Source organism: Solanum dulcamara, chromosome 5 (assembly GCF_947179165.1).
Source record: "Solanum dulcamara chromosome 5, daSolDulc1.2, whole genome shotgun sequence".
Lineage (NCBI taxonomy): Eukaryota > Viridiplantae > Streptophyta > Magnoliopsida > Solanales > Solanaceae > Solanum > Solanum dulcamara.
The window spans coordinates 48927857-48940208 of record NC_077241.1 but is presented as its reverse complement, the minus strand read 5'-3'; positions in this window follow the sequence as shown (position 1 = coordinate 48940208).

Here is a 12352-nt window from a genome sequence, read left to right as displayed (position 1 = left end):
GAATTGCCAACAGGTGAAGGTTGAGCATCAAAGGCCATGTGGTTTAGCCCAAAACATAGAAATTCCAGAATGGAAGTGGGAGACGATCAACATGGACTTTATTATAGGCTTGCTGAAGTCCCAAAAGCAACATGATTCCATTTGGGTGATTGTGGATAGAATGACAAAATCAGCTCACTTCTTGGCGGTTAAGACTACTTATACCGCAGAAGATTATGCAAAGTTGTATATACAGGAGGTCATCAGATTGCATGGGGTCCCTTTGTCTATCATCTCAGACAGAGGAGCTCAATTCACTTTCCAATTTTGGAAATCCTTTCAGAAGGGATTAGGTTCGAGGGTGAACTTGAGTACAGCCTTCCATCCCCAGACAGATAGCCAAGCAGAGTGGACCATCTAGACATTGGAAGATATGTTGAGGGCATGTGTGCTTGACTTCAAGGGAAATTGGGATGATCACTTACCTCTCATAGAGTTTACATACAATAATAGCTAACATACAAGCATTCAAATGGCTCCTTATGAAGCTTTGTATGGGAGGAGGTGTAGATCTCCCATTGGGTGGTTTGAAGTTGGTGAAGCTGAGTTGATTGGGCCTGACCTTGTTCATCAAGCCATGGAGAAGGTGCGAGTTATTCGAGAGAGGCTAAAGACAGCCCAAAGCCGCCAAAAATCTTACACCGATGTGAGGAGGAGAGACTTAGAGTTTGAGGTGAATGATTGGGTGTATTTGAAAGTGTCACCCATGAAGGGTGTCATGAGGTTTGGAAAGAAGGGGAAGCTTAGTCCTCGATATATTGGTCCTTACCAGATCTTGAGGCGGATTGGGAGTATTGCTTATGAGTTGGAGTTACCTTCAGAGCTAGCCTCTATTCATCCGGTATTCCACACTTCGATGTTGAAAAAGTGCTTGGGCGATCCCTCGTTGGTAGTCCCCATTCATAGCATTGGAATTAAGGATAACTTGTCTTATGAAGAGGTTCCAGTCCAAATTCTTGATCGCCAAGTTCGCAAACTGAGGAACAAAGAAGTCGCCTCAGTCAAAGTCCTGTGGAGAAACCAATTTTTTGAGGAAGCGACATGGGAAGCGGAGGAAGCCATAAAATCTAAATATCCCCATCTATTCATGCCTACCGAGGAGAATGTTGAAGGTAATGACCATTTCCTTGACCTGAATTCATTTGTGCCTTCTTGAGTCTTGATTGATAAATGATTGAGAATTTGACTGATTGAATGACTGAGTTTTAATTGTGATTTGCACCCCGAGTCTATTCTTGATTTCTCTTCATTCGAGGACGAATGATCCCAAGGGGGAGATAATGTAACACCCCTCAAATTTTTTCCAAAGATTCGGACCCTTCTTGTGTTCGAGAGGGGTCGAACCCGAGTATCTTGAAGTATACTTGTGAGTTACGATGAGTCTCTGAGAGACTGAGCAGTGTTAGAGGTGATGTGGGGTCACCAAGGACCCCTAGGACCGAGCTAAGTCCAAAAGATCCATTGCGGCTACATTTAGGATGAGTTCGTATAAGAGTCGACTTTTAACGACCATATCTTTTGAAGGACATCAATCTGGGTGGCCCACGACCTATCAAATTAAAGGTCGTCGAGTCTTCTTTCCAACGCCACCAAGAACGTAAATTTTGGAGTTCGGAGTCAAAACATATGACGATCCTAAGATGAACTAGCACGGCAGGAATTTTATTTTTGGCCTGGGTTGCAACTGCTGGGGAAATGGCCTTGGCGCTGTAAGGGCGTGACGCGCCACTATCGCGCCAAAAACATGCCTCAGTAGTTTGGTCCTTGGCGCGACGTGCCACTAAAGGTTGTACAGGGTTTTTCAGGCCAAATTTCCAGAACCCAGAAAATTTGGCCTTGGCGCTGTAAGGGCGCGACGCGCCACTATCGCGCTAGAAATATGACTCAGTAGTTTGGTCTCTGGCGCAGCGCGCCACTACGAGGTGTGCAGGTTTTAGGCGTATTCAGCCTGGCGCTGCAATGGCGCGACGCGCCACTATCTCGCCAGGTGCATTTTTAGCCTATGTTCAGAACTTTTGAGAAGGGGCAATTTGGGAATTGCCCCAAATTATATATGTATCACCCTAGACTATTTTGGGATCATTTCTTCAGCCCCCACTCTCTCTCTAAAAGCCCTAGGAACCTCTTCTCTCTCCCTCTCTTCTTCTTCCTCTCCAAATCCTTCTCCAACAAGAAGAGTTCCAAGAGCTTCAAGGTTTGAGTTTTCCATTGAAGACACAACCACAAGGTTTTCTTCAAGTCTTCACTAAGGTATGTAAGGCTATCCAAAACATGGGCTAAGTCCACCCATGTTCCCTACTCTTGCTTGAGGTTAGATGTCCATGAAAAATGTAGTTTCTTGGTATGGTTCGTGTTTGAATGAGTTTTGTCCCCTATTTATTTAATGCCATATATTTTGATGTTGTTGAGCTAATTCCTAAAACCTTCATGTTAGTATGAGTTGATGGAGATGACTTGTTATTATATTTTGTTGATCTCTTTAGCCAAGTGATTATGTTGCTTAAGTCATTTTCCTTAAATGTGTTATTCTACTTGAATTGTTGAGTTAAAGTCATAGAGTTGTGATGAGTCTTGAGGAGATGTCATAAATTCTTACCTAAATGAGGCTTGATTGAGTTAATTGGAGGATAAAATTGACGAGTGGACAAGGTCCTAAATGAGACTTGCCATTATGACTTAAATTGAGTTAAGAATGAGGATAGAGTTGATGAGTGGGAAAATGTTCCACATGAAACTAGCTGTGAGGGCTTGTTTGAGATGATTTGAGGGAGTCTTATGAGCATAGAGTCATGGGAGGAGTATCGAGAACTGAAGCGGGTAAGAGTATAGTCCATACTCGAACCCCAGAAACTATGCCACCAACGTAGGTAGGGATGGAACCGTTAAAGTCGGATGCTTCCCATGGGATCAAACCGTTAAATTCCGATGTTTCCCATTTTATTGTCCTGAAATGATAGGACTTGACTAATCGATGGTATTCATGATTAGGGAGGCGTTCATGCCCAGGCAAGATATGGACGGATGTGGCAACAACGTCTAATAGTTGTACTATCACCGGCTCATAGGTGATGGTTGTCAGTTAAGAGAAACTCCCATTTAGGCCTTGATAGTGCTCCGAGTTAGTTGAGTTAAGTGGCTTATGAGTTAGTCCTGTCTAAACTATTCTTGTTGGACTTAGGACATTTGAGTGAGTTGTTATGTATATATATATGAGTTAAGATCCTGAGTTGATATTGATGCTTTCTTGATGTTGTTTCCTCCGGCCATTTTACATACTCGTACTTTCCATGTACTGACGCCCTTTGGCCTGCATCGTTTTATGATGCAGCGACAGGTACCAGAGATCATCAACCGGCGCTCCGTTGAAGATCCACTTAAACTCCCAGCTAGTTGGTGAGTCCTCCTAGTTCCCGGAGGATATTGAGCCTTCTTGTATAGTTTTATTGTCATTTCTTTTATTTTGATCGTTGGTAGCCATGGACTTGTCATTGGCACCTTTTAGACTTGGATAGTGGCTTCATAGACTGGAGTGTGGGGAGGTTGAACGGTTAATTCGAGGAATCTTATTATTTTTGTTGTTGAGTTGATGAATGCTTGTCCTTCGGCCCTCCTATTGCGAATAGTATTTCATTAATTGAGTTCCCGCTAAGAGAATGTGATTGAATGAATGAGTGACTGGACCAGGTGGTTCGCTCGGAGGTCAGAAATGGCCTTCGGGTGCCGGTTACGTCTAGGGTACCCTCCCGGGGCGTGACAATGAGGCTGCTACTAAGGCTTTTGATAGGGCCCCCACCTCAAGTCCATTCGGTGCTAAGTTAAATTTCACGGAATACATACATAACATAAGATCATAATTTCATATATCATAGTCATGATCATAGGTTTGAAATTATAGAGTAGCTCATTTTCATAACATACTTGTAATGTGCGAATTATCCTTTCACCATTACAATTATATTATCATAATTCATATCGTTAGGCCTTAGATCACCACATAGGGCCCTAAGTAACCTTACTTCATAACTTGCATGAAATTCATACCTTGAACTTAGAATAAAACTAAATTGCATAATCAATTGACTTTGAAAATCATGTAATTCACTTAAAAACATGCATGATTATAAACTTTACATCATCCCATACATAATTCATATAGATAATATCCTTTGTAAGTGTAAGTCAATATACACATAATTTACATCATGAACCCTAAAAATTAAAATAGGAAAATTCATGAAAAAACTCTTTAATTTAATTCAATAACCATCAATTTATATCAAAATAGACTCATGATAATATTTTAACTTAAAATTCATGCAATTGGAATAGAGATCACAAAACCCATAAAATACCAGACTTTAATTTGATAGAAAATATTGAGAAATTGATTGAGCTTCATGGATGAAAGAATTCATGAATCAATACCCACATACCTTGAGTGAGAACACTAATTAATTTGGAAGAACTTGAGAGTTTTGATGGAGAGGTTGAGTGAATTTACTTGAAGTCTTCAATGAAAACCCTTGAGAGCCTTTTTTAGAGAGAGAAATATTTGATAGATGAATTGTAGAAGAATGAATAGAATTAGAGGTTTAGGTTAATTTATAGAGTTGAAATTGGTCCTAAAAACATTTAGGTTCATTAACTAATAATTTGGGAAAGGTCTAAAACGCCCTTTAAAAAACTCAACTCGGCCAGAAAACCCTCCCAGATCTGCGACGCGGACCTGTCGCGATCTACTTGGTTATAAAACTGTCCCCAGGTCCGCGACGCGGTCCTGTCACGGACCCTACTATTTTTTGAATTCTTTGAAAATCTATCTTCCGATATACATGTCCTAAAAATCCACCGAGACCATTTTCCCGCGGGATTTGACCCCTTGATTGATATTTCGAACTCGGATTTTCTAAAAAGATTAAGGATAATGCATTACATGAGCGGCTTATTCCCAAGGCATCTTTAAGGTATTTTGTGTGCATTTGTTTTAGGGATGTTACAGATGTAAATAAGTAAATGCAACTCTGTATATAAAAACATAATACTTTTCTCTTGGGGTGTTTCTCTAACCGACAACCATCACTTATGAGCTACGTGATGATATAATGAACTGTCATTGTTTCCACAACCGTCCAATACCTTGCCAGAGTAGGAGACACAAACTCATCTCTGGATTCAATAAAAGTCCTCTTTTGGGACAATGAGGAGTCACCCGAACAAACGGCATGATCCTATCCTATCCTGATTACGTAGTTTATGGAGTTTGAGTTGTTATATACCCTTACCAAAATTGGTGCTAAATACTACTCCAAAATAAATAATATCTTATGCTCATAATTAAAATGAGTGTATTTGCTCAATTAGCTCATTTAGTCTCTTTTGGACTTAGCTCAAAACACAACTCATTTCTTCTTTGTAAAATAGACATAAACTCAACTCCATGAATACATTTTGAAACATAATTTGACTTCTCAACTCAATCTCAAAATAGGTGTTTAAAATGTTCAACTCTTTTATACTGAATAATTCTCTTGCTCAAAAGAATGATTAAGGGACTTCTCAACTCATGGTAAAAACGATAAATAAAAGACTCCTCAACTCATGCTCAAAATAATGAATAAAAGACTCCTCAAACTCATTTTTAATTAAGTATTGAAAATAATTACTCATTCTTTAACTCAAATAGTGCATAAAATAATTAATGTAAAACTCAACTAGAGTTCATGTGAGTGCAAACATGAATCCATAATCTCAAAAACTCAACTCAAGAAACTCATCAAGGTATATTTGAATATATACAAGAACACAATGATATTTATATAGAAAACTCAAGAATTCGCACTATCAAAATTAAAACTCAATGTTGAAACTCAACTTAACTATATAGAGATGTAGGGCACGAGGACGGACTTAGTCTATTGGCATGATAGCCTTACATACCTTATACGCTCCTAATTCTTGAGAAAGGTGAGATCTTTGAAGGAAGAGATGGAAAGAATCTGTTTCTCGAATCTTACAGGTGGATTTTCTTGAAAACCTATGGATTCCATGGGTAAAAGATATTAATTGGTGTTAAGATGAAGAAATTATAGAATTCCATGGTCAAATCTTACCTTGGATGATGGATGAACCTCAGAGGAAGTTAGTTTCTTGAGAACTTCTCTTTCTAATGTAAATATTTGAACTAGGAAGATGAACTACGTCTTTGAGGGTTATTAAAAGGCCTTCGGCCCGTTGTAGAGAGCAGAAAATGTTTCTGGCGTGTGGCCAACGCGCGGGAAGACAGTAGCCGCTGCCTCGGTGCGCTAGCGCGCGAAAACTGCCTCGGGCGCTCGGCCGGTGCGTGGCAAGACAGTGCCCAGTAAAACAAGCATAATATTTTGGAATACAGAAGAATGACTACTAAACGTGGGGCTCCACCTCCAGTGCTCCTTAACTGTTGAATTAGAACATGCACATGATGTATTATAAGATATGGGCAGTTGTTATGTTTTTGGATTTTTAACTGTACAACATTCGTTGGTTGTACATATTGTGTGTGATTAAACTTATACTGCCATTGTCTTGTGTTCAATTAACTTAGATGCTTAGCTTTGTCATTGTTGGTCCGAACGTGGAGATGGTATAAAAAATTTCTAGAAAGGCAACAAATATGTTTGTTAGATGTATTAGACGACTATTAGAATGGTTTGTGAATAGGATCTCTGAATTCCTCTATTTTTTTAGCTTTGTATTAGGCTGGTACTCACAGGCAGACAATACTAAAAATTACTTGATATTTTATATATAGTTCAGATGGTCCTTTTAAATTTCTTAAATAATTGATGTATTATATTTTTCTTCTTTTGTAGTGGGTAGAGGTGATTAGACAGGACATGACGCAGTTACAACTTATCGAGGACATGACCTTAGATAGGAGGGTGTGGAGGACTCATATTAGGGTAGAAGGCTAGTTCATAGTCTCGTTATTCTTCATTTTTAGTAGGCTTATTAGCGCACTATAATTCCTTGTGGGCTGATTTCTGTTATAATCTATTACTTTCTGTACTTTGATTGTTTTCTTCTATTCTATTCTATTTTATCTGAGTTGCGTGTGTTATTTGCTTAGCTTTGAACTTTTTATCCTTATCTGACTTCGTTTATGATTTTTTTGAGCCGAGTGTCTTTCGAAAACAGTCGTTCTACCTTGGTAGGAGTCTAGTCTGCGTACACTTTACCCTCCCCAGACCCCACGTGTGAAATTTCACTGGGTTGTTGTTGTTGTAGTGGGTAGAATAACTTTGCACTATGTGGAATTCTTTGATTTGAAATTCATAGGAGCCACGATGATGAATAATTTCTATTCCCCTACACCTTTGTTGATGTTAAAAAAAATGCCTATTGTTTTCACATGAAAGTTATATTTCATGTAAACTTAAGTATTTGTTGAACATATTTTTTCACTAATATAGTTGCAATATATTGATAATGTTTATAATTGTGCATGTCCACGCATCGAGCGCTTTAAAATGTAAAATATTGGGCCCGTGCTAGAGTACGGGTCATGCCCCTCTAGTATATATATGTATATATTTTGCAGAGATTTAGAAGCCCCTAGGCGGGGGCGGATTTACATAGCTCGGAGGGGTGGGGTGGGTTGAAAATCTGTATATACATGTATATTTATATATTTATATATTTATAAATAAAGTATAAATATTAAACGTAACATCCTTATAAATAATGAACCTTGTGGTGTCGGTGGTTAAAGATCAGGTTTACCACAAGTAGGGATGCAAGTTTGAATCATGTTGTAGGGTGTATCTTCTTAAAAAAAAAATTATTATGCAAGACCTCGGTAGCGAATTTATTATAAAAAGAATTGCAAATTAGGAGATTAGAACCTTTGACCTCCTGTGAGTAAAATCTTAATTAAACCAACCGAACAAGTCTAAATTCTGTATGCAAATTTGCTAATAAATATTAAGTATTATCTTGCTCTATGCTAGAATTTTTACCATATATTACTATTTAAAATAATGTGACACTCAAAAATTTAAAATTCTGAATCCGCTTCTAGGACACCTATCTTAGAGCCCGTTTGGATGGGCTTAAAAAAAGTAACTTTTATGTATGAAGTGTTTTTAGAACTTTAAAGTGCTGAAAGTTATTTTTATAAATAAGCAGTTGAGTGTTTGGATAAAAATGCTTAAATGAGGAAAATTATATGAATTTTAGGGTTAAAAGAATAAAAAGGGTAGTTTGGGAATTTAATTAAAATATAAGGGATATAAAAGTAATTTCCATGGTCAAAGAAAATGACTTTAAGCACTTAGAAAAAAAAAAGTTAGGAATCCTAACTTTTCATTTTTGACTGACTTTAAGAACTTTCTAGCTTAAAGTTAGCATTAGGCAAACACGTTCAAAAGCTGAAAAGGGGCTTTAAATTGATTTTGACCAACTTAAAGCTAATCCAAACGGGCTTGTCTTATCGTCTTTTGATTTCTTTTGTCTTCTTGATTATTAATAATTGACTTACAAAAGACAATGTAGGCCCCGAAGTATGTCCACTTTACTGAAAAAGAAATAAAGTAGAAGAAAAGTTTAGGTCACCAAGGTGATAATATTATCTTTTTATTAGCTCAATTTGTCGGCTCGTGATTTGTCTGGTTTAAAAAGTTGGCAAGTGATAACTTCATTAATCTTTTATAAATAAAAAATGCAATACCATTTAGTGGTAATTGGGTAATAACATATTCTATTAGTTTTGATTTGAGAGGAAATAATTTGTTATTGCTAGGCTTTTATGTTATTTTATATATATATAAAAGAGAATACTCAACTCGATAATATGACTTTCTCTTAAATCAGTGATGACATTTAACTTTTTTTGACAAATTTTGGTCATTTAAATTTTTTAAATAGTAACTTTTTAAAAAAAAACATAAAAAGATATCCCGTATAATTTAAACCAAGCGTCACTTTTAGGAGTCCTCTGATACACTTCCTTTCCTTGGTAAAATTACTTCTTCCTCTCCCATGTAAAATACCTTCTTCCTCTTGTCTTCTTCTCAATTCTAAAATAATTTTCTCGGGCCAAGATGACGCTGGAATCGCACGTTGATGTATGGATACGACTAAACTAATAAAGATTGAAGATAATTAATACAAGAAACTGATTTTAAGCCGGTGACACTCACGGTCATCTTGATCATAACACCACTAAAGCAACTGCTTGGGCCTCAAATTTTTTAGGACCCCCAATTTTTCTTTATACATATATATAGTATTTGTTTATTTTATTTAATATGGAGTTCGTTGTAATAATTAATAAATTAAATAGTATTTAATTAATTGTAACTTTTTTTTATGTGGTTACCTATTTTGTTAACTTATTTATATTTTGGTGATTATCATGAACCCACATTATAATTCTTACATTTACCTTTTTTATTCCCTAATCAATTTTTATTAGCTCATTATTGAATATTCTAACGTCTACCAAACACTCAAATCTTTTACATTATATAAAATCTATTGTTTTGTGTTTATAAAAAGACTAAAGTTATTTTTGATGTATTCAACAAATTCATAATAGTATCATTATATAAACTTTTTAAATTTTGAGTCAGATTATATTATTCTAACTTTATATTATATTTCTTCATTGAATATTTTCATTGTTAATATTCTTATTTTATAAGGTCTACGTACATCCTACCTTCTCGAGACTTCACTTGTAGGATTACATTGAATAAGTTATAGTTATTCAATTTACATATGATAACTAAATGAAAAACGTCTCTCTATGAAGTTTGGCTTTAGAAATCTGAACTTGTTCTCGGTGACACTTACCTATTATGCTATTGAGTCAAGCAAAAGTTCTTCTTTTGAACTATAATTATAATTCATCATATGGGTTTATTGATTCCGGGACTCTTGGGTTTTTTCCCCTTACTTTGCCTTGGAAAAACAAATTATAAGGATAATATAATTAAAGTTGACGCCTCAAGGGTATGGTGTCTGAAGGGCGGCTATTTTGTTGCAATTTTCTGTAGATATGTGATCACTTCACAGTTCACCCGCTCTTTCTTTTTCACTCAGATTTGGTATTCAAACTATTCATATCTCATAATTTGTTTTGTTCTTTTTAGAATTCTACATAACCTATTTCATAATCTTGACAGACACAACAACACAAATTATCAAGAATTCTAAAATGAACAAAACAAATTAGATAAGAGATATGCTACAGTGGTCGAGTCAGAATTTTCACTGTGGGCTCAAAATATGAAGAAGTAACCACATGAAGAAACCAAATAAAGTTTAATATCTATTTTATATATATATAAATAGTTTTAATCATATATAAATATTGTAATTTTCCACCGAACGATATTCGGATGAACCTTTGACCCTACCTAATACTAATTCTATATCAATTTTGTGTCTGTTTTACCAATCTCTCATAGGTTTTCTTGATATGTGTCTTATTTTTTGTTTTTATCTATTTTTCAATTCCATTTATTTTTGAATAACATGTCAAAATAGAAGCTGATAAGCGTCAACATAAGTCTATATATTACGAAAATTTCACTTTCTGAAAATGCCAAATGGTCTCCTCACTTTCCTTCTTTTACTTGCTTTATAGTATGTGTTTATCTGTTGATTTAATTGTTCAATATATCTTATCAAAGCTATATTGCAGCTAATTCAGTAGGTTCGTTTTATAATGCATTTACTGGGATTCTATTATGGTTTATTTTAAGTCCTACTTATGTCCATATTTGTTCAAATCAGATTTTATTCAACTTATCTTTTTGTTTTTTTTGCTAACTTACATAAATCCCATAGTGTTAAGAGCCAATTACATTTTATCCCTATTGTTTTCCAAATTACAAAAATCTCTTGAAATTGATGTATTTCAGATACATCACTATATTGTTTGATACATAGCTCGTCAATACATTACCTTATTTACTATTGCACTAAAAGGGAAAAAAAATATCAAATTAAACGTCAGTTTCACAAATTACGCAAAATAAATTGATATCAATCTCTTCCAAAATACTAACAACTTCAAACAATTCAAATTTTAAATTTTCTTCATCTCAAGTTATCCCAAATTGTAACAAATTTTCTTCTTCATCATCCATTTTTTTTCTTTCCAGTTCATCGGCTATAAATATTTTTAATTTTTTAAAGCTTTTTAATCTATAAATTTCTGATACATATGGATGATACTCTATCTTTTAGTATTGTGATTACCTAATTAGTTGAAGAGGGACGCCTCTTCGAATTTAAAATTGATCGCTCATAAAAAGGAGGAAAAGGTCAAATTGTTGGTGGCTTAGGTAAGGATTTTGGGTCTAGATTCATGGGTAACTCCATTGTTGAAAGTGAAGAAAAGCTACCAGAGTTAATAAAGAGCAAAGGAGAAAATGTAGAAGGATTTCTTCATCATTCTTTTTTGATTTCAGCAGATCAGATTGTTGATTATTGTTTTTTGATTTTTTGTTGTTCATCTTTTGTGATACATATTGGTTCAGATTTTTAATGTATCTAGTTGTTTTGTTTCTTAAATAATGTATAATGCCTTTTATTCAACATTGTGATACATTACATTTTTATTATGCACAACACATCGTGTTCGAATATTAGTTTTGATACATAATCTTAATTTATTAAAACACAAATTAGTATGTATTTTGTTCATAGTTATATATCAAATACATAGCTATTACCAGATACATACACCCACACTTATTCAACTAGAAAGTTATGTATTTGTAGACATTATCAAATGTTATTATTTGATACATAAACACTAATATTTTCATAACAATATCAGTTTGTATAGTAGTCATAGTTATATATATGACACAACATTGATAGAGGAACTGGTTGATTTTTAGTTTTTGTTGTTAATCTTTTTCTGATACATATGAGTTTCGGTCTATTTTCATATCTAAATTTATGTGTCTCTTGCCTTTAATTATTTATCTAATACATAATTATTACAAATTGTTTAATCTATCATGTATAGGTTGTTGTTATGTATCTGCAATCTTTAATTTTTGTTCAGGCTTATTCAAATTAGAAGGTTATGTGTCTCTGCACATTACCCAATAAATACACTTGATGCATAAACCCTAATGTTCTATAGCTAAAACATTGTGTATCAAATTAATTGATACGTACAACAACAACAACAACAACAACAACCTAGTGAAATCCCACATCATGGGGTCTGGAAAGGGTAAAGTGTACACAAACCTGACTCCTACCAATGTAGGATGGTTGTTTCCGAAAGACCCTCGGCTCAATAGAAGCATAA